The 26,613-nt window shown below is 43.7% G+C and overlaps 1 protein-coding gene across 3 annotated transcripts in view; it reads left to right on the top strand.

The window, feature by feature from the left end:
- The first annotated feature begins 6,891 nt into the window (after positions 1–6,891).
- Positions 6,892–26,613, top strand: part of SNCAIP (synuclein alpha interacting protein) — a 152,236-nt gene continuing 132,514 nt past the window's right edge. For all 3 annotated transcript variants that reach the window (XM_065934456.1, XM_065934473.1, XM_065934465.1), the window contains exon 1: positions 6,892–7,113. The gene's annotated coding sequence lies outside the window, so the exon portion shown is untranslated. The remainder of the gene's footprint in view (positions 7,114–26,613) is intronic.

Below are 26,613 nucleotides of genomic sequence, written 5' to 3'. Positions count from 1 at the left end.
AGTGGGGATTATAATTACTTATGCATTCCATTCACTGACTGCTTTCTTCTATACTTAGAGGTAACCAATTCTAATGTCTTTGTATGACTTATCCAAGGAGAAAAACTTTGTTCTGTTAATCCCTAGAAGCTGATTAAAGATCAAGTCAGAGACCAGTCTATTATAGTTTTAATCCTCATAAACTCTAAATCACTTTACTTCATTTCATAGCCATGGACATCATCTGTAGAGCTATCCAGTTACCTCCAAATGCATGCTTCCAGTGCTGAGGTAGAATAGGTGAGGAAAAAAAGGTGAATTATTCATAAAGACAATAAAAACTCTGAATCAAAGCACATACATATCATAGCAATATTCAAAGTACAGATTATGTGCATGCTAAATTGCATTAGTCATGTCTAACTTTTTGTAACCCAATGAATTGTACTCCCCCCACTTCAGGCTCTTCTGTCACTGGGATTCTTTAGGCCAGAATACTGGCATGGATTGCCATGTCCTCCTCCAAGGGTATCTGTCCAACCCAGGGATTGAACCAGAGTCTCTTGGTCTCCTGCATTGGCAGGCAGGTTCTTTACCACTAGCGCCACCTGGGAAGCCCACAGATTATATGCTGTAGTAAAATCTTGAAAACATAAAAGAGAGACATCAGAATAGATTCGACATCAATGTACATCAGTGACTGGAGTAGCTATTAATGAAGCTATTAATGAAGATGAGAGAGAGACTAGAATTTAAAAGGGGGAAAGGATGATTTTAAAGACAAAAAAACAGACAAGTAAGAATGATTTTATTCAGGGTCTTGAAATAGGAAGAACACCCCAACCCTGAGTACCAGAGTGTTTCTGATGGGTGATGTTGCATTAGAACTTTGTAGGGAAGGACAGACATGTTACAAGTGAGATGATTTACATTTGGGATGGTTGTAATCAGAGGAAGTCTAGGTCAGTTAGCTGAACAGGAAACATTTTCCTCTGTGTCTAGCAAGTTTCAGAGGGACCCACAGTTGTAATCTCAGCTATTCATTCATGAGACAAAGAATGGGAAATTCGAGGGTCTGGGTCTGGTCTTGTCAGCACATTCAGGCAGAAAGGGGAAAATTTGTGTCTGGGCTTGTCCTGGGTAAACAAAAGAGTCATGTCCAAATCTTATGAAGTCATGAGAAAGAGTGGACCGTGGGTTTTATCAAAGTCATAGGGAGGAGGCTTTTTGTGTTAAGCCATTGCCCAGAACACAATAAGGTGGGTGCACTTCTCAATGATTGTTAATTTGTGGGAGCACAGGGCTTAGGCAGCTTCACCACTGTCAATGGCAAACAGATTCAAAGCAGAGGCATCAGTGGACACATAATGAGATGTGCATGTACATTAGTCGCTTGGTTGTGTCCAACTCTTTGCAACCCCAAGGACTACAGTCCTCTAGATTCTTCTCTCCATGGAATTCTCCAGGCAAGAATATTGGAGCGGGTTGCCATTTCCTTCTCCAAGGGATCTTCCCAACTCAGGTATCAAACTTGGGTCTCCTGCATTGCAGGCAGATGCTTTACCATCTGAGCCAGAAGGGACACCCCATAGTGAGATGTGCTGTGACCCAAAGGGAGATCAATTCAAATAGATCTGAAGGCAACAAGCCACTCTGGAGAGAAAAGGTTTTCCATAAAAAGGATCCAGGAAAAAGGGACCTACTGAAGATGATGTGGGTGGAGTTCCTAGGAAAAGACCAGTCCACTGAACTCAGGTTGCTGCAGAAACATCACTTTTAAATCACAACTGCAGGTTTGCAGATGAAGCTTAAGAATGGGCAGAGTGTCTCTCAAGGCCAACATGAATAGTGCGTCCAAATCAACTTCAGGTAGAATAAAGCACAAACCTGCACAAATCTGACTATTGGGTTAAAGTAATTGTAGTTAAATCTAGCCATGAATACTTGTGTAGAGTTTGAATCCAGAGTTCCTCTAGGAATCTCTAAACCAGCTTTTGCACCCTGCTGGTAGCTCATTATGGAAGAGGAGCACAGGGGAAAGATCACGGTCCCAAATCAGTTGATTTACTGAAAACCCCTGAATGCTTCATGGATAGTTTTTTTTTTTTTTTTTTTTGGCATGTTTTTGCCCCAGGGGTTCTCAGAACACATGGCAAGACATTCATCTGATTGTAGTTTTGTGCATGGTCTAATTTTTCCCAATTAAAAATCCCAACAATAAAATTGCCAATGAGCTGTAAGGATGGGTAAAGTACAGTAACAGGATTAAATGGAATTTCACGATAATCTCAGCAAATCAGATTAACAATGCACAAAATTTCTACTATACCTAATCTTCTACTGACATTGCTATATTATAAGCAGCTAAGCTGCTAGGCTTGAATTTCATCCCCCTCCTGATAACTTTATTAGAAGTGCTAACATGAAGCAAAAGGCTAAAACTTGCTTCAAGAAGAGAAAAAAGAAGAAATATTGCAGGGAAAAAATCACTAGAAAGTGAAGAAATGATCACAGAAAACAGGTCAGGTGAGGAATGCTAAATTTCTAATCAGACTCAGCGCAGGCATACAAAGACCCATGAGTATAGACCTCCCACGTGACGCTAATGGTAAAGAACCCGCCTGCCAATGCAGGACACATAAGACAGGTTTGATCCCTGGGTCAAGAAGATCCCCTGGAATTGGAAACGACAACCCACACCAGTATTCTTGCCTGGAGAATTCCCATGGACAGAGGAGCCTGGCGGACTACATTCCATGAGGTTGCAAAGAGTCAGACATGACTGAGCGACTAACACTTTCACTTTTATAGCAAAGATGAACTCTATCTAAAGAAGTCTAAAGTTTGTCTGAAGAAACTCAAAAATGTTCCAAAGTTTGACCTAATCATTCTTTATCAGTCACATTTCTTTGCTCTTGATTTTGTGGTTATTTCAGAAGTTAGAACTGCTATAGAATTTATACTTCTGTTTATTATCTATTTCTATACTTCAGCTCTATGGCTTTTTGTAAAATGCACAAAGACTTTTCTCCTGTTTTATAAGATCTACAGTAAAGTGTAGTATGGTCATACCTCCTCATGTTATTATTTACCAAATGTCTGGTCATATTGTAGGATGCACTTCCTTGTCCTCTTGTGAGAAGTGGAGTCACATGACTAGTTGTGGCCAATGAACTGTGAGCAGGAGTGACCTGTATAATTTCTGAGCTGGAGTATTTAATTTCCCACATAAGACCTTCAAATTCGCTTTCCCTCACTAGAGTGACCAGCAATATTGCTGTTAGTGGCTGTTTCATTGGGCTGGAGTCTTAAAGTGAAAAAGATATGAGGTAGAGATGCTGCTGACCTGGAATCACCATATAGTGAGAAAAAGAAATGCATTTTTAATGAGCTGTGGACGTTTTGCTTCTTGTTGCCTGAATGTTTGTTACTATAGTATAACCTAACCTATCATAACTGATACAATTACATTTGCATGTGAAGTATGATCTGATTCTTGATCCATTGTTCTTTAGGTGCTAAGCCTTGCCAGACTCTTTGCAACCCCAGGGACTATAGCCCCTCAGGCTCCTCTGTCCAAGATTCCCCAGGCAAGAATACTGGAATTGGTTGCTGTTTCCTTCTGCAGGCGATCTTCCTGACCCAGAGATAGAAGTCATGTCTCCTGCGTCTCCTGCATTGCAGGTGGACTCTTTACCCACTAAGCCACCTGGGAAGTCCAAAAGTATGGGCCCAACTGAATTATAGGTTCCAACTAGAAATCAGAAAGGACCCCAAACAGGTCTTTCTTCAGTGATTCACACTCTGCAATGAGAAATAAAAATCAGAGCCTTTAATGCAGAGTTGGATGTCTTATTAACAAATCAACACTTAAAGAATGGGAAAAAGAAAAGAAAAAAGAATAGTTTCTATTTGATCGTTGGCAGTGTTGTAGCAGGTTTATTCAATTTTTGTAGCACAATAAAGATATATTATGGAAACTGGGTAAAAAGAAAGAGGCAGCTGTTTAATTGTAATAATTGAATGAATAATTACATGGCAGCTCTTTGGCAGATGATTTACAGTGAAATGAATTTCTGTACTAATTATTTTCAGTAGCTAACTCTTGAACATAAAAATCTGCTCAGTGATGAAGATCCAAATATGAGTAATATGAACTCCCTGGCATGAATGGAAACTGACAACTGAATAGTGGGGGAGAAGAAATGGACATGAAGCAGAGATAATAAGTGCTCTAAGAGTTGCACACTCCAAGCTGTGACAGGCCTGGAAATTCTAAAAAAGGGTAAATGATCTAGTAGCTATGGCTGCTAAGCCATTCCATAGTTAGTACTAGCCTGTAGAGGCAGCTGCTTGAATAGAAAACTGAATATCAGAGAGTAGTGGGTAGTAAGTAAGAAGCCACTGAAGGAGAGGGCAGAACAACTTATTAACTTGATAAAAAATCAATGTTACTTTGAGGAAGCCGGCTTTCTTGCCATCCAATCTAAAACCTAGCAGCTCTGTTTCAACTCCAATTACTTCACTACTTCCACACTTTGGTGTATCAGTTTGTGGTTTAGGATTTGGCAAGGCCGTGCACAGGAGAAGCAAACCAACAAACGGGCCAAGTGAAAGCAAACTCATTGCCTGTGTGCATAAGCATAGGTTTAAGGCACAGTGTAAAAATAATCACAGGGAAACAATGGTAAATATGTAATCAAAAACATGTTAGAATGAACCATAACAAAAGAAATTTTTTTTTAAAAAGGGGGGGAAATATCTGAAACAATATCTCAAGGACTGCTTTTTTAGACTATAGCATGCTCTTCCTTGGCTACACAAAACCAGTATTTTCTCTCCTCAGCAATGTTTTCTGTCCATGTAACAGGATCATACCCATTCTTTGTTGAACCATTTACACCGAGGTAACACTGGCTTACTTACTCTTAGATATTTAAGGTAGTTGGAAGGAGATAGCCATGTATAACTCTTCAAAAAATTACTCCTTCATTGTTAAAATTTGATTTTTCAAAAACAGGCTGTCAAAATATTTAACAGGATGGCAATAAAAGTATGTTGTGTATAGAACATATCAAGGGTGACACCAAGTCCATCCATATCTACTGGATGGAAGCAAGATGTGCTTTTCTGAGAGTTTATAGTAGGCAAAAAAAAAAAAAAAAGAGGCATTTTTATTTTAACCAGATGTGAAAGAATTAAACCCAATATTTTCAAGTATTTTTTAGTGCCATATGATGTCATCTGATTTTATATTTTCTGAGGGATAGTGGGTATTTTCAAATTGTGAAGCCACTTTCCATGTATGTACTTAAAGTCTTATATATGATAAATTACAGTAAACAAAATACCACACCGGCAGAACATACTTTTGGCTGTTTATGCTAAGACAGCGGAGAGAGAAATTTAGTTTCTCAATCGGAAATGGAATCAAAAGCATGTGAAATGTCTTCTGCTGGCCTTCAAGGCTGTCTTTATTTCAGACACTATGTACTCCTCATCCAAAGAGGTCCAGGGCAGGGAGGGCTGGGTGTGTCCTCTGAATGGTCCAAGGGCCTCTTCCCTGCGGCGCCAACATAGCAGCCCCCGGACCTCGTAGGCACTGCACTAGTCATCCAGACAACCACAGTTTTTAAACAACCATGCCCTTCCTTTTTTTACTGGTAATATGTTTTCAATGACAGCCTTACACATACTGTACATCCCACCGCCACTAACCCAGATGAGGCCAAATTTCCCAGGATCGCTGCGCCACTCGTGTCCTCCGGAGTTGGCAAGGGAAGCAGGCGGCCCCTAAGCAGACAGACGAGAGAACTTGCTTCCTCACACTCTTCTCTGGAGCAGCATCAGACAAGCGGCCACACCCAGGAGCAGGAGAGTGGCCCTCAAAGGCTTTGCTGAGTGAGCTTCTCTGAGCCATCTCTCCCGGGGTGGGGAAAGAGACTTCTGAAAAACCATTTAAAGCTTTCCAAAGGGCAGGAGCGAGACGATCGCGAGCCAAGGTCAGCATCAGTGGTTCCACTCCTCCAGACTTCACTTCGGAAATAAGGAAGGAAAGAGTCAGTCACCAGGGGCTGACTGACGGATGCCTCATCCAGCAGCTCCCCGCCCCCTCCCAATGAAGACAGAACTGCTGAGAGTAAAGTTAGTATTTATTACTAAGGGGCCGTCGGTGTATTAACCGTTGTTGAACTAGAAACACCATCCGTTCAGACCACAGTCTCCTCCATCCACCACCCATACTCGAGCACGGAACATTCCGGGCAAAGACCTCTCAGCCTTCCTTCCTAGGCGAAGTCCTCGAGGGTGGGCGAGACCCGGGTGGGGGCGGGCGGGGAGGGTTGGGGCTTAGGACTGTGCCAAGGCAAAAACCCTCTGCCAAGGGGCTCCCGAAGCAGGGCAGATTCCCAGGACCGTGCCCACGTTCCGTCGCCCCCTCCCCGAGTGTCTCTGCCCGGCCGAGGCTGGAACCCTGGAACGGCCTGGGGACCAATGAGATGGCAGCGGTTGACGCAGGGATCGGTGAGGGGCGACTTCATCTCCCGGGGGTGGGGGGAGAGGCCGCCCAGCGGGGGTGGGGGCGGAGGAGAAAGGGGTAAAAAGTGGGAGGGGAGGACATCGGAGACAGCCAGTTGAGCAGCCAAGACCCAGAGGTGCGAGCGCCAAAGGTAAAGAAGAAAAGAGCAGGTTCGCGGACGCGCAGGCGGCGCGGCCGGGGCTGGGGGCCGCCGCGCGGAGGGCGAGGGAGGGTCGCCGGCAGTCAGGCCGAGCCGGGCTCGCGGGCCGGGGGGCGGGCGCCGGGCGCGCGGCAGCGGCGGGAGGGCGCGGCGGCCGGGGCCGTGGAGACCGCGCCCCCGCCCGGCGGTGCGCCGCGCTCGGCGCTCCGCGTCCCTCCGCGCCAGCTCCCAGCCCGCCGCCCCGGGGCTGCCCTCCTCCCGCTGCCGCGCGCCCGTTTGGGGGCCCGGGGGGGAGAGGCGCCGGAGGCCCGGCCGCATTGTGACGTAGCGGGGCCGCGGCAGCGCCTCCGCCGCCCGCCGGCTCCCGCCGTTCCTGTCTGCTCCCGCCGCCGCCGTCCATCTGTCCGTCCGTCCGTCCGTCCGCGTCTTTGAGCAGCCGCCGCGCGGGGCGCCCGGGGTGAGTCCAGGTCCCGGGGTGGGCGCCGCGGGGAGACGGGGGTGGGGCGCGACGGCGCGAGCGACTGAGCCTTTCCAAGTTTGCACCGGGCGGCCCGGGCGGGGGTCCCCCCACCCCGCCGCGAGCCCCGGGGAAGGGGGGGCCCTTTGTGCGGCGAGTCCCGGCGGCTCGAGGGCGGCGGTGCCTCTGCAGAAAGGGTTTGGGGAGAGGTCTCTATAGTAACGTTGGCGGCGCCTGCCAAGCGGCTTCTCTTCTTCTGGAGGGAGGGAGGAAGAGCCCCCACCTCCGGTTCCAAAGGATCGCTCTTTTCCTTTGCCGGTTTCGTGTGCTTGTTATTCTTCCTGCCACCTGGGATGGTGTGGGAGGCAAGGATGGGCAGTGCCGGGGCTCCTAAGAACTGAGGTAACCAGGGACGAAGTCATAGTAATAGAAACAGTACCGACAATAATAATAGTAATCGCAACAGAGGGACGCCTGGGGTTGCCGCGGCCCAAGGGCAGCCCCTCGCTCTTGGGCACCGCGGCGCCCTGGCTGCCCGGTCCTCTAGGGCTCCGACCACCACCCTCGGGCGCTGTCCCGTGTCCCCTGCTCCTCCGGGTCAACTGTGGCCAGGAGTGTTTCTCTCCTGGCCGCCTTTCGCGGTGATGGCTCTCGTCTGCAGGTGGTAAGCGAGGTGACTGGCAATTTGGCTATTGTCAAATGCCACGTTTTGTTTATTTCATCTTTACGAAAGGAAAAGAGGGAAAATTATGAGCCATTACTGGCAGCCATACAGTTTCCACAGGAAATACTAGCATTCTTTGAGGAACACGCTACTGCTTGCGGGGAAGAAAGTCTTTAGGAAACAAAAAGGCAACAGCATTGTTGCTCATTTTCAATGGACCGCTAGGAGAGGGGAAACGTGGTGTTTTTTCCTGTGGGAACAGGCTTGCCTTGGGAAAGTTAATTAAGGAAGCTCACTGTCGGTGGCCCGTTTTTCACTTGCTGGTGGCTGGACCCCACTCCTCTTGGCTGTTACTGACAAGTGTCCATCAAGGAGCCGTGAGGAAGGGAAGGCCACTGAAGGACAGTCTCACCACACACCACGTGCTGTGGAGCCCAGCCAGGGTGCAGTGTGCAGAATGAAATAAGGGCTGTCTGGGGAGGTTTATGAGGATTGCATGTGCGCAGAGTATGTCAGTGCTCCAAGGTGTCACTCTAAACATCATTTTCAAGCATGGCTTTCCCTGCTGAATCTGCAGAAAGGCAAAAACCTATTTCTCTTATTGTGGAGCAGATGTCCCAGTTGGGAATGGGTTGAAATCTGCATTTCGTTTGTGTATACTGAAGTTTTCAAAGGCAGAGAGGATAAGGTTTAGGAAAGCAGTATGCTAATGGATTCACATCTAGAGAATGTCTGTTGGCTATTTCTGATGCATCTCAACGTTAAATTACGTTCAGCCTGGTTGGACTCTAGGGAGACACCCTTCAGGTGTTCTTTATTTGAAAAAGTGTGACATTTAGTCCCATTGCAGAAGTCTCTCTGGAAGGCAGTATTAACTGAAGATTACCCAAATATGTAGGAGTTTCAGGTCTAGGCACAGAAAGAAGATGGTGCTTCTCTTAACGATCTTTGGACATCTCAGTTAGAAATAAAATATAAAAAAATAAATAATACAGCTTTGAACATAAGCTTCATTTTATTTAGAGCAAGCTTTTCATGAGGAAAGGTTTCAATATGGTAGATTTGAAATGATGCTGCAGTTATTGATTTGACATTTACAACTGTGTATGGATATCCAAAAGGAAGGGACTAAGGCAAATGAATTTCTCTGTCTACTGTGTCATAGCTCTACTTTCAACTAGTTGTTCTTGTGCAGATGTACAGTGGAAATTCAGAACAGAGGCCAAGAAACTTTCTGTGCACTGTTGTCTTGGAGGGAATTGCAGCAGTATTTTACTGCTCTTAAGAGGAGGAAAACCCACATAAACATCTAATACAAACAAATGATCTTTGATATTATCAGAGAAAGCCTAGAGCCATTTTTCTTGCCAGATTGAAGGCATTTCTTGTCAAAAGAGGAAATCTCCCAAGGAGCAGGTGCATCATTATAAGAAACACAAGGGAATTTTTCTTTTAAATGCAAAATCTAATTGAATAGCAACAAGAGAATCAAGTGACACTCTTAGAATAGAAGGTTTGTTTTTGGCAGTCTGTCAGATTAGGGTTGCAAACCACATAGGAGAAATAGGTGTCTTGGGAGAAAAATAATTTCCTGGTGAAAATCATACATTTGCTTCTGTGAAACTTTCACCTTTACATGCTTGTTTCCTTGTGCCCCTTAGATTGGTGTGCAGATTCTACTTGCAAGAATTAATTTTCTGAAAACGATTCAATGAAGTGGTTACTAATATGTATACTATGCATGATTTTATGCCTGTAGATAACTGGATTTTATATTTTATAATTTATATATCTTATCAACTCCTTTTTTAAGCTATTAAAATTACTGATCAAAATATGTGTTGAAATGATTAATGTTAATTGATATGATTGACAACTGGGTCCTGGAAAAGTGCTGATTGATTACTAAATAGTCGTCGCATTTACACTTGGTACATACATGGGGTATAAAAATATAAAATGCAGAGTCTCTTCACAGAGAACTTACAAGGGGAAAAATAGGATACATGAAAAATTAAGTAATGATGCAAAACATGAAAGAAGATATTTTATGATTAATTGCCCAAGACAGTGAACAGTAATTGAAAAGGAATTCCCAGGAGAAAGTTACCAAGTCAGCTTAGATGTTTTTCCAGTTATCCATTGCTGTGTAACAAATCATCCCCAAATCATTGCTTAAAATGACTGACTGTATTGCTTACAATTGTGTGGTTGGTAGTTCAAGTTGGGTTCAGCAAGGTGGTTCTTCTGCTGCTCTTGTCTGAGTTCCTCTGTTATCTTCAGTCACCTGGTAGTTTGGATGATCTAGGATGGCCTCATTTATGTCTGATAGTTATTAGGTCAGGTTAACAGGCATGTGCCTGTGGCATGTGCCTCCCATTTTCCAACTGACTAGCCTGGGCTTCCTTATGTGGCAGACAAGCAATATTCCAAGAGCAGCAAAAGAACAAACCCCAATTTAAGGTGATTTTTAAGCCTCTGCTTGCATTATATTCGCTATACCTTCCCCTCAGCCATATCAAATCACAGGGTCTTCCCAGATTCAAGAGGGTATTGAAAGACTCCACTTGCTGGCAGCGGGAGCTGCAAAAATTTGTGGCAATTTGTTTTCAATGTACTATGTGTACGAAAATACTTGTTCCAGCCAATGTTTTTGTGCTAAGGGATGGTGTACTGTAAGCTAGTATACTTGGAGACAGCCCAGAATTGAGGTTAGGGAATTGCCCTATAAATCATTGTCCTGTAATCTTTGTTCTGTAAACCATGGAAAGAAAAGGAATGACAACGATAATAAAATTTTAGCTATATCCTCTGCTAGTGGTGTGAGGATGGTTTGGAGACAGTAGGCTGGTAGCAGAGTCAGCAATCCATTGTTGAAGGGCGAGGAAGGCTCTGACAAAGGTGGAGGCAGAGAGGATGGAAAGGAAAGGATCGATCTGTACATTTGGGCTAAGTTGCTCAGTCGTGTCTTTTCCAACTCTTTGTGATCCTATGGACTGTAGCCTGCCAGGCTTCTCTCTTCATGGGATTCTCCAGGCAAGAATACTGGAGTGGATTGCCATGCCCTCCTCCAGGGGATCTTCCCAACCCGGGGATCAAACCCGTATCTCTTCCATCTCCTGCATTGGCAGGTGGGTTCTTTACCGCTAGTGCCACCTGGGAAGCAGGGATCGATCTGGGAGATCCCATATTTTGGATTAGGTGACTGATTATACAAGGTTAGCAAAAGCCTAGTCAGAATCATTATGAGATTTAAAAAAGCTTAAGTGACTGAAAGAATGACTGTGCTGTTGTGAGAAATAGAGAAATCAATAAGTGATTTATTTGGGGGGAGGTGAAAAATTCAGTTCCAGGAAGATTGATTAAAAGAGATAAATTGAACGTGAGAGTGCTTTATAAGCTGCAGAGTATGCTATGAATGTTTCTATTGCTTAGTGTTTAAATCACAGTGGCTTGTATACGGTTACGTTTCTCTAGTTGTAAAGCAACAGAAAACAACATGCAACCTGGAGGATATCCTGAGAGTCAAAGGGAAGTCAGAACCACTCTCAGGATAGAAACGGAACTCCTCTGGGGAGCTGGGGAGTAGAAACTGAAGGTCTTGTTCCTGAGGCACACAGCTGGCTGTCAGCCCTTGGAAGGCTCTGCCCTTGCACTTAGCATAGCAGGAAGAACTCCTTTGGCCTAGTTTGAGTGGCAGGCACACTGCTGAGCCAGAAGCGTTCCATTGACAGCCCTGCTCAGATGGCACACAATGGGGGAGTGGGTGGGTGCTTCCTCAAAGGACTTGGGAGCACCGCTGTCAGAATTGAGAATGGACACAGAACCAACAAATCCCTGCCAGAGATGAACACTTGATGATTTCTTTGGGCCTGGCGACTGGGAGGAGAAGGAAATGGCAACCCACTCCAGTATTCTTGCCTGGAGAATCCCAGGGACAGAGGAGCCTGGTGGGCTGCCTTCTATGGGGTTGCACAGAGTTGGACACAATTGAAGCGACTTAGCAGCAGTAGCAGCTACTGAGAAGTGGGCAGGTTAGGAGGTGCCACTTCAGGTACATTTACAGAGATACCAGTGCATCCGTGACAGTTAACACCCATGCTAGTGGCAGGAGAGAGCCAGCCCAGTGCAGGCTCCTCTGTAAATGTCAGTGGATGTCTTATCAGAGGGGAGAGGAATGCAAAACACGATCTTTTCTATCTATCACCTGAGGGTTCAGTGGAGGTGCTGCTTCGCCAGCCTTGTTTTATAGGTGGCCTGTCTGAAGCTCAGGTGGCCTCCCTGCCATGGAGTGCAGCTGTCAGGCTGGCCTGAAACATCTGGCCTCACTCATATCCCGCAGTTCGGCTCAGCAGCACACACAGCTGTGCATTATGAAGGGCCTGGGATGGACCAGCTCAAACCCGAGCCCACACTTTTTTATATCCCAGAAGATATTCCATAAACGTTAGTTTAGTGAGTGAATGTGCCATTATCTGCCACAGAAACATTTTCTAAAGCAGTCTGGTCTGGATTTTCATTATTCACAGAAGAATTGGCTATAAAGTCCCTAAATACCTTTTGTAGATTGAAATGTTTTAAGGTAATGGTGGTGGTGGTTTAGTTGCTCAGTCGTGCCTGACTCTTTGCCACTCCATGGACTGTAGCCCACCAGGCTCCTCTGTCCATGGGATTTCCCAGGCAAGAATACTGGAATGGGTTGCCATTTCCTTCTCTGGGATTTTCATTATTCACAGAAGAATTGGCTATCAAGTCCCCTAAATGCCTTTTGTGGATTGAAATGTTTTAAGGTACTGGTGTCACAGAAATACAGGTTTTTATAATCCCAGTTACACAAATAGACCCTGGGTTTTTTTTTTTTTTGAAACACAATTGTCTTTACTTTTTGTATCTGTCAGGACTCTTGGCAGCAAGTCACAGAAACCCAGTGTTCAAGTAGGAAGGGACATATCCTGGCTCCTGTGTTGGAAAAGTTCAGGAAGGACCAAGTTCTGATTTTCTCTCTTCTTCATGGTGGTAAAATGTTCATCAGCAGCTTTAAACTTAATCCCTGTGGGAAAAGAGAATAATTCAGGATTAACTCTAATTAGATCACTTTGATCATATGGTCGTGCCCGAACCAGTTTTTCTGGCTGGAGACTGGGAATATGCTCCTTGGCTCGGCCTTGACGATGGGCCCCGTCCTGTCCTGGAGCCTTCAGGAGCAGGAGGGAGTCTATGTGAGGGGCGGCTGGGTGCCAGGGAAGGTGCATGGGAGGGTGAGGAGGTTTATGCAGGGAGGGTGGTCAGCAAAGCCCTCCTAAAGCCCGTGACCTAAGAGCATGAAACGGTGGGTTTTAAAGAGAAAATACTGAAAAGAAGAGAGTGGAGGCTGTGCATGCAGAAGCAGCAGATACCTATTGTTCCATCTGTTTTCCCTGGAGGACATGGTATATCTTGCTAAGCCACCAAGCTGTGAACCTGGGATGGCCCTGGTATGATCATCTTCCTTTCCACCTCCACCTAATCAATCACTAGGGCCTCTGGATCCATCTCTCAGTCTTACCCTTTTTCCCTTCATTAGTTAAATCAGCAGTCCCCTACTTTTTTGGCACAGGGACCAGTTTTATGGAAGACAGTGTTTCATGAGGACTAGGGTCAGGGTTGGGGGGTAGATGGTTTCAGGATGATTCAAGCACATAGCAATTATTGTGTGCTTTATTTCAATTATTATTACATCAGCTCCACCTCAGATCATCAGGCATTAAATCCTGGAGGCTGGGAACCCCTGGTTTAGATCCTCATTGTTTTTCACTCCTTCACTCCTCACAAGTCACCTCTGAAATGCTGCTCCCAATCTCTCCCTGCCAAGCCATTCTCCTCACCACTACCTGAGAGTTCCTTCTAAAGAACAGAGAGTTCAAATTAAACCACGTGCCCATGGCCAAATAGTACAAACTTCCAGCGGTAAAATAAATGTCATGGGGCTATAATATACAACCTGGTGACTATAGTTATTAATAGTGTATTGCATAGTTGAAAGTTGCTAAGAAAGTAGGTTTTAAAAACTCATCACAAGGAAAAATGTAAGTTTGTGTGATAGATTTTAACTAGACTTGTGATTATCATTTCATAATATATACAAATATCAAATCATTATATTGTGCACCTGAAACTATTATAATGTTATATATCAGCTGTATCTCAATTTTAAAAAAAGCCATTCAAAATTTCACAGCTCTGGGGAAGAAGCCCAAGCTCCTGACCATGAATTCGGGGTTCCCCATGATGTGTGCCCCGCCTCCCATTGGACACAGAGGATGGATGGGAGGAGGGTGCGCGGTGACGACTTCTAGCTGCCCACATACTCCCCATGCTGTCATGACCTCTCTAGCACTCAGGGTCACCAAGTGTCCACTTTCTCTCTCATTTTCATGCTTTTGTGTCTGTTGTGGTCTCTGTGGAGTATTGTTTCTCCTTTCTTGACCTAGTGAAAAGCTGCTTCTCCTTCCCGACACAACTCAAGTGTTACTCTTTCGAGAAACCTTTGCTGGTCCAAGGCCCTGCCTTGACTTGACCCTGTGGGACAGCATCGGGTGTACTTTCTGTTTGTGCCGTTGCTCTGAGCGTCTCGAGCAAGGCATTGCCCTTCCTCGTCTCTGTAACTTAGTAACAGTGCCTCTCATAGGGATGTTTTTTTAAATGAATGAATGAGATATGTGTACTGAGTTGTTAACCTTCAGGTTTTTAAGGTGATTTTTTTAAGATTTATTCTATTTCCTTTAACTTGATTCTCACGTTTGCTTCTCGGAACATTGGACACGAAGACAGGTTGCTTTTGAAAATGCTGCTCAGACACTTTTCCTTCAGTTCTCCCAACTGCTTGTTTCCTACTTGGTCACTAAAAGCTACCTTAGAAAAGAGCTGGAAAAATGCAAGTGGCCCAAAGTGAATATCAAGGCTAGAATCTATGGCTCAGAGATCAAATGAGGAATAATTTTTCTTCCTACCATAAAGAGGCTATCTATTAATTAATATCTGAGGTGCTTACTCTGTGTTGGGCACTTACCAGCTCAGATGCATTCCAGTTATTCTTAGTGAATCCTCACAGAGGCTCCAGGAAGGAGGTACTATGTCATTATCCTCTCTCTCCATCTGAGAAAACTAACATATAAAGAGTTGAAGCAGCTTGCTTGCCACTAAGCTCTCCCTTCCTGGGGACTGAAGAGCTGCCAGACCCTCAACTGGGCCATTGAGGAGTAGACCCTATCTCTGATTGGGCTCTTCTGAGTCATCTGTTATGATGCTTTCGTTGTTTTTCTAAAATGAAGTGACCACTTCCTAAGAGTAAAACATTCCAGCTGCCTCCCTTGGCCATCCGTTATGTCAGAAACACTATGAGAAAAGATGTGTTTAAAGAGGTAGGGACACCAGTTCTATAGGAAGTTGAAACCAAGATGAATTTCTACCTTAGAAATTCCTATCATGTTCTTGTGATTCTGCTGTGGCCAGACAATAGAGGCCTCTTACAGAGGTTGTCCTGTTGTGTGTAATGCGTAGGTCTCTTGAACAGCCATCGAAGAGGCTTCATTCTGAGAACTACACTGAAACGTATACTAAGGATACTCAAAATGAGCTAAAGATTTTGGAAGTCATAGAAGCCATAGAATGTTTCTTAACCTGTTTTGAGTCTGAGAGCCTTTTGAGGCTATGATGAAAGCGATAGATTCTTTCCTTAGAGAAAAAAGATGTACACACATACACACACACACACCACCCCCACCCCCCCACACACTGTGTATCTGATTTCAAGAGTTTCCATCTGTGGATCTCCCAGGACTCCATAGGCTCCAGGTTAAAAACCTGCTTAAAAGCTGTAATCTGGAAGAATGGTAATAGCCGTTGTTGAGTGTTTACCATGTATCACATGCAACCATTTATCGTGCTCACCATGTGCCAGTCCTTTCTGAAAAGCTCATCATAGCCAACCAGCCCCAAAGACGTGCATGATAAGCCCTGTTTTTAGCTGTCGTGAGTGAAGTTCAGAGAAGGAACTTACTCTTCACCCAGCTGCCACATGGTGAGTGTGGAATTAAACGCTGAACCCCGATCTGCATCACTGCTCCTTCCTGCAGCCTCCATGCCCGTTCCTCTTACTGTGTGAGGCATGCAACCTGGTTAGGGGGACCCCCAGCCTCTGTCAGTCCTGACGGCCCTCAGCCTCTCTGTTGAAAGTTGGTCTAGTGGCTGCTTCTGCCACGGGAGCCTGCTGGAATGCTGGAGCAGATGAGGGCTAGAAAGGGGGGACTTGTAAGCAGAGTGGTTTCCTCTCAGGCCCCCTCTGCAGGTGAGAAGGCAGAGGGACCAGACAAGCCGCAGATGGAATGAAGACAGGCTGACTGGTCAGTCTCATCCCAGTAGAGCATCGCTCCCTGGAAACCAGAGCCAGCTTCTCATTTATTGATGATGTGACTGTTTTCCTTGTTTTGGCCTTCATGTAGTGGTGTGTCTGCTGCAGATGAATCCAATGATGAGTGCTCTTCAGGGAACACATACACCATCAGCCTCTTCTCCTCTCTGCAGCCCCTCGTCAGCTCCCCTGTGTTTCCCCTTCTCTCATTCTATGGCTCCTCTCCCCTCTTGTCTGCGACACCCCAAGACAGCCTCCTGGGTTTTCTCCCCAGGCATCTGCTGGTGACCAGTACTGCCTGCTACAAGTGATAGAATCCATGGTTCATTGCAGATTTTCCAGTACACATAGTAAGAAAAGTAAAAGGAAACAGGTTAAATTAATGTTAGTGGTTTACTTGGGCTTCCCTGGTGGCTCAGTGGTAGAGAATCCACCGCCAGTGCAGGAGATGCAGGAGACTCAGGTTCGATCCCTGGGTCAGAAAGATCCCTTGGAGGAGGAAATGGCAACCCGCTCCGGTACTCTTGCCTGGAAAGTCCCATGGACGGGGAGCATGGAGGGCTACACAGTTGATGGGGTTGCAGAGAGTTGGACATGACTGAAGCTATTGAGAACGTACGCAGAGCATACATGCAATGTTTTACTTAACCCAGTATATCCAAAATATTAGCATTTCCCCATGTAACTGATATTTTTAAATATCATTAATCAGATTCTTTGCATCTCCAAACTCTTTGAAATTTGGATGTATTTTATTTAAAAAATGGTAATTCTTATTGAAATACAGTTGATTTACAGCACTATGTTATTTTCAGGTGAATCATGAAGTAATTCAGTTATACATATATATATATATATTTTTTTTTTTTTTTTTACGTTGTCTTCCATTATAGGTTATTACAAGATATTGAGTATAGTTGGGTGTACTTTATTCTTAACTCAGACCAACCACGTTTGCCATGCTCACTCGCCACGTGTGGCTGGTGGCTCCCACTGCAGCGTGCAGGCTCGGGCTCTGAAGAGGCCTCGGGAGCCCCAAGGGCAGACTCAGGCCCCCCACCACCACCTCTGTCTCCCCAGCACTTAGCTTGCATCTCCTCTGTCACCCCATGGGGGTGTTGCACTCATCTGCAATACCCCCATGAGGTGTTGCACTCAATTGCCTGTGCTCTTGAACCTGGGCCCTTGAGAGAAGGCAAGGTGTTGGTCATCTCTCTGTCCCTGGTGCAGAGCGCAGTGTCTCAGAGCCCACAGTTGGCATCTGTGACATTGAATGCACTAAAGGAGGGGGAGATTGTATGTAATCTCAGGAACTGAAGAGACTGGTTTATGAGGCTCACCTCCCAGCCCTGGCTCCTGCCTTTCAATCCCTGGTTCCTTCTGGTGCCACAGAACCACGCTGGAGTCAGACCGAATGGACAGTCAAAAGGAACACTGTAGCCTAGAATTGTGCTGTTTCTACACATCTTGTTTAACTTGAAGCTATACCTCCTCTAGTATTGAATCCTAGGGGAACTTATTGCATTCTAGCATGTTAAATCGTAATGGTCTTATTTATCAGAAGGGGAAAAAAGCAGGACAGACCAAATACCAAAACAAACCTCATCCACTGGACAAGCCTCCTACCAAGATTGCAAAGGAGGCCAACTGACATCCAGAATATTAAATCCACAGAGAAGGGATAGGCTGCATCAGGGAGCTGTTGCAGTCGTGATGATGAGCTTTCTCTATGCTTCCAGTGGTTTGAGAGTCATGACCACGCCCCCTGAGAGAATGGGAGATTTATAGCCTGAGTTAGTTTGCCTTTGCATGTACAGTATTTAAATTTTGCAAGTGCTCCCAACCAACTAACATTCATGCTCTTGCCTGTCTACTTTACCCTAATGATAAATGCTGTGTAAAATAATTCATTCAACCAAGTCTCAAAGGTTGGTACTGCCACAATACCATATAAACCACATATTCACATAAAGTCAAAAGTTTGAAAATGGGAGAAAATATTTGTGTTTGATCTATTAAGTCGTATAAGCATTTTAAGGACTTCTTGTCTCAGAAAAGAGTATGTTACCTCAGAGCCCTCAAAGGGTGCATTGAAATAGAAAGTGGAATCACGCCTAACCTCTGTCTTCCAGTTGATTCCCATTTTCAACCTGGAAAGCTCATTGACCTGCTGGCGGTTTTTGTTTCTCAGACTGCATACAGGGAAAAGTAAATCCTGCTGTCACACACTATGTAGGAGGAGGATGAATGAAGTCTAGAGAATGTTTTGAACAATTTCTCCAAAAAAAAAAAGTTTATTTGGAACAGTTGGAGGGCAAAGTAACTGCCAATATTTTTGCAGAGTAAATTCTAAAGAACTAGAAACATCATAGTATATATCCTATTGTAGATAACCAAACACTAACAGTGTTAAAGTCATTTGATGATCTCTTTTTAATAAGTCAAGGATGGCTCAGGACAGACAAAGCTTTTCATCTGTTGGCTCGAGTTTTGGGAAGGCTGCTCTCGTTTGCATCTCTTAAAAAGAACCCGTGGCTCTCCGTATCTGCAGTGTCCTTCATCCTACATGACGGCTCTGGTGTTGCTGTGTTGGTGTAATTGAAAACCTATAAAAGGCCGAGAGCTACTTTTGAATTGGCTCGGTGAACTTGGACTGGATTTGTCAAAGTGGTGAAAGGTTTAAAGGAATTTTCATAAATGAGGTCTCCAAGCTGTGTTTTAGCCATACAGTTCCAATGAGCTCCGAGGCCTGTGAACTCAGAGAAAAGAGCCTCTGAGAAGAGCAGTCATATCAAGATGGAAATAAATGATTCATTTTTACTCCCCGAGTTCTGCAGACATAAGCACACTTAGCCGCTGATCATCATAATTTAACAGTACTGTTGTGCACTAAAAATACAATTTAAAAGTCTAATCTTTAATTAAGTTGAGTACTTGCAGATTAACGTGGTTACAAATCTTGAGCCCTGAATGTAGCACTGTGTTTACTCTTGTTGCTAGGAAATAACAGCTCTTCACAAGCTACAGATTGACTTGGTAAGAAGAGGGACATAAGCTTTTCCTACTAAGGGACTTGATCAGTTCTTCTTTGTTTCTGTCTCACAATGTATGTGAATGCGTTTCATGCAGCAGAGGTCTTGCAGCTTTTGTTGGCCACAGAAAGTCCAGGTACGTGCACTAAAGCAAACATTTCGAGGATGTTTGAAAGAGTTTGTTTGAAAGATCTTACCTAACGCTCTTGGACAAAATAAGCTTCATCAAGTATTTCAGTTTTTAATGAAATGAATTTGTCCATTCATTAGAATTACCAAGGAAATAGATTGTTCTTTAATGTAGAATTATCACGAAGCTAATTGATGGCTTTGCATTCTCGCCATTAGTGGGAAGCTGTCAAATTAGAATCAGCATTCAATCCAAGTTGATGGTTTTCCAAAATCATTAAAACTTGCATGTAGGAAATCAACTCTGCTATTCCTTTTTCCTTTTCCCTCTTTGGCAAACCTCACCGCGTGACACATTGTACAATAGTTTTTAAAAATGCAAAGCTAATGCTTGCACAGCATGAAAGGGGGTAGTGATGCCAGTTCATTTGCCTTGTTCCTGAAAAAGACGAAAGATTTCTATGTGCTATTTCAGTCAAGATCAGGCATGAAAGAATGGCCTCCCCAAGCTCAAAGGCAGAACTAAGAAAAAACCCACAGGGACGAATTTCTGTTTGATCTGTTGGAGGCAGGCCCTTGTGCACAGGGCTGATGTTTCAAAGCAGAGGCCCTTCCTAAAAGATGGAAAATAGCAGAACACTTGTTTGTGTTGAGGAACAGCTTTTGACTGGCTTGTGCTTATTACAGAATTTTGTCCTAAATCCAAACTCAGAAGAATCTGGGGAGATTATACCTTTCGAGAAGGGTACTGCTGAGGGACAGGATCCTGACTACACCCAGCATATGTGTTCATGACCTCTCTTGGTGAGTGCGTGCATGCATACGTAGTCACTTCAGTTGTGTCCAACTCTTTGTGACCCCGTGGACTATAGCCTGCCAAGCTCCCCTGTCCATGGAATTCTCTAGGCAAGCATACTGGAGTGGTTGCCATTTCCTCCTGCAGGGGACCTTCCTGATCCAGGGATCAAACCTGTGTCTCCTGCATTGCAGGCCAATTCTTTGCCACCTGAGAAGCCCCGCTCATGGTGATTACCACACTTTAAATTTCCCTCCGGATAATTAAGGACTCATTTCTGTTAGAAAACCACTTGTTGATTTTGGTAGAAATATTTTCTCAGTCTGTGCAAGTACCTAGCACAGTTTCAGGTTCATACTTATGATTAATACATGCTGGCTGGATAAATGAATCCTTCAGCATGTCTTGTAATGAGTCTTTTAGCAAGTAAATGTATTAATTATAAGACTGAAGGTTTACTTCAGTGAAGTAAATAGAGGTTATAAGCACTTGTCTTCTCAAAAGATATCGTTGTGTAACCTGTGTAATTTATGTTCGGAGCATCCCTCCGAAGCAGGATACTGTCAAACACTTGGGCAAAATACTATGTGATGGAAGGTCTCACTGCTCAGCCACTAGTTGGAATGGGAAAGGAATTGTAAGAGTCTTAAGACTTGCTTTTATGGAACTTTTGATGCTAGAAGGGAATTTGGAAATCTGATAGTAGTAAGATGGAAAGGTGAGATAAGAAAACTGGCACACAGGTTACAAGCTTCTGGAGGGTCTTGGTTATTTTTTGCTATTCTCACTGTCACCTGCAGCACCCACCATTGTGCTTGTAAATGGTGTGGGTCGGAGATGGTACACGAAGGCAGACTGCTACACTGGTTATAAGTCTCAGAGCACGGGCTGGCTTAGCCTCTAGCTGTGTGTGTGTGATCTGGGGCAGCTTACTGAACCTCTGGATATTTTGATATGGTTTTATCTTTCACTATCAGATATCTTCTTACTTCACTTGCTCAAAGTAGGTTTGGGATGATGGGTATCAAATGGATTCTAATCCACTCTATTTCTTTCCCAGCCTACTCTACGTGCTGAGATATTTGGACTGAATCAGCAGGCTTGCTTTCTGGTTTCTGGTTGGGTTTGGTCGGTGAGAGGCATCAACAGGAGATGAGCTCCTGGCACTTGAGCATCTCCCTAAGGCTACTTTCTGAATTCTGGCAACTATGCCCTCCTGCAGCTATTTCATACTGATAACTGCTCCGCTTTGGTCTTATTAGCTTAGGGTACTGCACCATCTCTTGTAGTTTCTTCAAACCCAGCCCACACCTTTGCAAATGGTCTCTTTATTAAAATACCCACAAATTGCATTTGTTTGTGCCACTCATTTCCTCATGGGAACCTGACACAAGTGGTTACCTGTTTCAGAGGTCATTGTAGGATTTAAAACAATGATCAACTCATAATAAGTATTCAACAAGAATAAATATGATTATCATCAGCAGTTGTTTCCTGTTACAAAATACTGGCTTTGTCATACTCATTGTGGTTACAGTGTTTTCAAATTTTTAAAAGACAAGAAGAAAATAACTATCATGTTGCAGATGTTAAAAGTGGAAAAAGTGAAACAGAGAAGTCAAGAGTGAAGTCACTCAGTGCTTCCATTCTAGAACTGAAGAAGTGAATTGAAGATTTTTGTACTTGTTTCTCTGTATGGGGTACAGAGTCACAATGATGTCTGGAAAAGAAAGTTACAACTTCAAAGTATGTACTAACTTAAAACATAATCTACTTGGAGTAAATGGATATGCCAAATGTAATACCTTCTATTTGTGACTGCTAAATAATAATTGGGTTGAGTCATGGACACCTCAGCAAATCTGTAAGAGCTGGGGCTCAGCATTTTCACGTTTATACCCTCTTGGTAGTGTGAAGATATATGATCCTTAGCACTGAATTTCTTACAGACTCTTGAGGGTAGATCTATTTATTTATACTCACAGCTGAATAAAAGACCAGCAGTATGATGCTTATGTAGTAGATTTTCTGCAAACACACATTTTTCTTACTATCAAAGAGTTCTCATTCTTAAGTCATATAAAATAGGCCACTCTGTGATAATTGGAGCAATCTCATCTTTAACTTATAGTACACTAATTAAACTGTTTGTTAGGAATGAAAACTAATGAATTCCCTGAAGGAGCAGTGATCAGTTTGAAAAACTAAACATCCTACAATGTCTTTCCATTTGATAATGAATTTGTCATAGTTGTTGAAATTTCAGAACATGTGGATGCATCTTTCAATATCTTGGAAAAATTGTATACATATTCACGAAGAAATTAGAAAGAAAGTGAGTTTCAAAAATGTCTTTTTTTTTTTTACAGTTAAGTAGAGTCAAGGGAGGGATAACAATCTGAAAGGCTTTTTGATATCAGTCCAAATGAGGATTTATAGATTGTCCCTTCCATTCAAGGAGCTAAGTGGCAAAAACAGATATCTTGTTTCCAGAGAGGCTAATGCTTCTAGAAGGAAGGATTATTGTTTGAACATTTGGATCTCCTTTTATTCTTTAACATTTTCTTCAAAGGCGCATCCAGGTAAGATTGATGTTGTCTTTCTTTATAAAGAATATGCCTTTTATATATTGGGCACTTAACAAATGGAAACTTTATCAACTATTTGTTTATTTATTGTCTTTAAGTTGTGGTTTCTGGAGGAGACATATCCAAGTGCCATAGCGATCTCCCACCTGACCCTCATGAAGCCTCCCATTGCTTCCTTCTGCCCATCTACTTCTGTTTAGATTTTCTCTCTTCCTATTTTTTTTTTTCATATTGAGTGAAATACAGTGGTGTAGTCACCAAGAGGAACTAGTAGTATATTCATCGTAGTTATTATTCTAAATGATGACACTTCAGTTGTGTGTGACACTGAAGTGACACTTTCAGCACATCAGTTGTGTCGACATGCATACCAGCAGTGTGGGAATAAAATAAAGTTCTTAGTAGATCGTACCAAGTGATCCTAAAAATATCACACTATACCCAAGAACCTTCCATGGCTGTTTGCCAAATAGATGTAGGCATAGGTTTTTTAAGTTGAGTAGTGGATGGTATTTGCAGATGAAGGACATGTTGCTTTACGTAGTCATTTGGTAAACATGCTTTAATACCTTTTGCTGCGTAGAGGCACTCATTTCCTTCTCTGAACTTTCTATCTAGTGAAGGACATAATTGGCTATCAATAGTAGAGGCATAGGCCGAGTGCTATAGTAGGAAGGAGTTGGGAGTAATGAAGTCCACCTAGAATCTGGAGGAAGGTGGTCAGATTATCAAGGTTTCTCAGGGAAATTGACATTTGGTTTAAGAGTTTAAGGCCAAGTGGGAGATCACCAGGCAGAAAACATCAGGGAGAGTGTTAGGGTGTAACAGACTTGAGAAATTGTACGTATTTTGATGTGACTTCACAGTAAGATATATGGTGTGGAGTGGCAGGTGATAACGTTAGCTGGAGTCAAATCTTGATCTGTTTTGCAGTATGGAAGAAGGGAGACTTTCTATCTTTTTCAACGAGTGATATTAACAAATGACCCTACACAGACTATTGTGTCATCCATGCTCGGGGTTCATACTATCATCTGTGTTGGTGACTTCCAAATTTTTATCTCTGGCCCTGGGCTACAGGTCCCCTTTGTCCTCTGCTTACCTACATTTTGATGTTTCATTGGCTGACACAAAATCTCCACTCCCACAGTAAACCCATCACCCTTCCCTCAAGACCTTGGCTGTGTTCTGATTCTTAGTTTAGACAATGGCCCCAGTTTTCAAGGTAGTCATCCATGACACTGTCTTCTGTGGAATCCCCAGTGTCTCCTGACATCCACTCAACAAGTTTCCTTATTTATTCAGTTACTCTCAACATTATTGTCTCTTTTCCATGCCTAGTTCCAGTATCTTTATTTAGGTTGCTGTCATCTTTCTCTTTGGTTACCCCTGCCACCTCTTACCTCAGCTTCATCTCCCTTTCTGTTCAGTTATCTCATGGTTACCAGGTTGATCTTTCTAATTATTGCATAAATGATAGCTAATAAAATTTTTAGCAGGTCCTCATTGCCTGTGGATAAAATCCAAAACGTAGGCACGACATACAAATCCATAGGCTTTTTGCGCTGCCTGCTTGTCCAGCCTCCTGGGGCCCACGACCAATCCCCTACCCTTCTCCAGACTTTTTCAATGAAACGGAGCTCCTGTAATTTCCAGTCTCTTAGTCTCCTGGGCATTTTCCTGTTCCTGTTGCCGTCTTACCCTGTCTGCTCACTCCTTTGCACCACTGCCTCCATCCAGGTCAGGGTGAGGTGCTTCTACAAGTATGTGGTGATAGGTTGTTTATTTTTCTCCACTAGATTTCAGGCTCCTCAGCGTCGGGCACCATGTCTCGTTCATGTCTGCCTTATTCCCAGCACTCCTGTCTAGCTCATAGTTACAGCAAAATAATAGTGTTGACAAAGTACTCACTAGAGGCCAATCAAGGTGCTAATTTATTTATATATATTCTCTTTTAAGGGAAAAAAAAAAAACAAAATCAAGCTAAGATTTAGAGAAGGAATGCAGAAGAAAAGTAAAGATTGGGCAAGAGATTTGTTACAGGGAGTTCAGTAAAGACAGTATTTTATCAAAACAAGTGAGAGTTTAAAAGATATATATATACTAGGGTAGGGCCTTCCCAGGTGGCGCTAGTGGTAAAGAACCCGCTTGCCAATGCAGGAGATGTAAGAGATGAGGGTTCAATCCCTAGGTCGGGAAGATTCCCTGGAGGAGGGCCTGGCAGCCCACTCCAGTATTCTTGCCTGGAGAATCCCCGTGGACAGAGGAGACTGGCGGGCTACAGTCCATGGGGTCGCACAGAGTTGGACATGACTGAGGTGACTTAGCATACACATACACATGCACATACAAGGGTAGAGGCAGTAGAAATCAAGTGGAAAGAATTCTTCATAAGATAGTATGAAAAACCCAAACAAAACTTTCTGGCCAACCCAATGTTATAGTGATTCCTAGAGGTATTGAACGGATGGCTGGTAGGTGACTGAATGGAAGAATAGAGAACCCAGCATGTGCTCCGTAGAACCTACTGTGAAACTTAATTTGTTTAACTTACAAGTCTGATAACTTTGGTGCAACAGCTTCATTAGGATGAGAGGAACAACTGTGTAGGTGCAGAAGTAAGCTATGAGGCAACAGCCTGAGAGGAAACAAAGGTAAAAGCAGACATATCCTGAGGGAGTAATTGTGATGGCTCTGAAAAGAGATATTTAAAATTAAATGTACACATACGATTATTAAGTCCAAAATTGTTCAGGTGTGAAAGTTTGTTATGTGATTCTGAATTCTTTCAGGGTCAAAAAGTGAAGCTTCCAGTGGTCACTGTGAGCTGAAGGATTGTCAGTTGGGTTGTGGTTCAGTCACCCAGTCGTGCCCGACTCTTGCGACCCCGTGGGCTGCAGCACGCCAGGCTTGTCTGTCTGTCACCATCTCCCAGAGTTTGCTCTGACTCGTGGGAGTAATGGTTAAAAGTGAGGACCCTGGACTCAGAGTGCCTGGTTTGAGTTCTTGCTCAGTCATTTACCAACCATGGGACCTGGAAGAAATGACTTTACCGCCAAAGTGGAGGTACTTTCTTTGTTGGGGTGTTTTAATGATTCAGTGAATACAGGAAAGCATGTGCTCCTGGGGCAGGGTGGGCTGTAGCGGGCAATCAGGTGAAGTGTGGGCTCAGCTCCGTGGAGACCCGCACGACTTAGCAAAAGTAGGGAAGGGAGCAGTGACTGTATTCGCGCTGAAACCCATGTATCTCGATGGCCTTTCGTCATGTTTGGTGGGTGTGTTAGTATGGGTGAAGCGTTGCCTTGTTTCATATCTAAAATGGCAATTTTGTTTCATAAGATTCACTCCAAGGGACTTTGTTTTTGCTACGTTACAGCCTAAGTTCACTTAGTTTTCCCACATAATTCCTGAAAATAGTTGGTCAGGTGAATAACAAAAGTGGCCAGTAATCATTTAAGGCACACAGTGTATTAAAATATGATACCTAGTTAAGTCCTAATGGTGGGAATTCTCGAGGTCATTGGTGTTGAATGTTCATTAAGTAGTCCCTTTTACTAGTCATTATTTTAGCTAATTAAACATCTTAATAGAAAAACATCCTTGAAATATGCTACTTTTGAAATGTTTCCTAAGATATAATTAGTATATATTTCAAGATAAAAATATTGTGTCCTTAAGGAGAATTGCCCAGAAATAAATACCTATATTGATTTAATGACTACCTGATAAACAACACAGAATTAACCTGTAGGATTGACTTAACAAGTCTCTTCTAAATGTCTGCTTTTTATCTTCATCTTCCTCAGCTTCTTTGATTGATGCAGACACAAAACATTTGGTGCATGTGCATGTGAGCTAAGTTGCTTCAGTTACATCAGACTCTTTGTGACCGCATGGACTCT

The sequence above is a fragment of the Muntiacus reevesi genome, chromosome 1, assembly GCF_963930625.1.
Source record: "Muntiacus reevesi chromosome 1, mMunRee1.1, whole genome shotgun sequence".
NCBI classification, from domain to species: domain Eukaryota; kingdom Metazoa; phylum Chordata; class Mammalia; order Artiodactyla; family Cervidae; genus Muntiacus; species Muntiacus reevesi.
The sequence above is the reverse complement of the archived record's forward strand: the minus strand, read 5'-3'. Positions and strand labels throughout refer to the sequence as shown.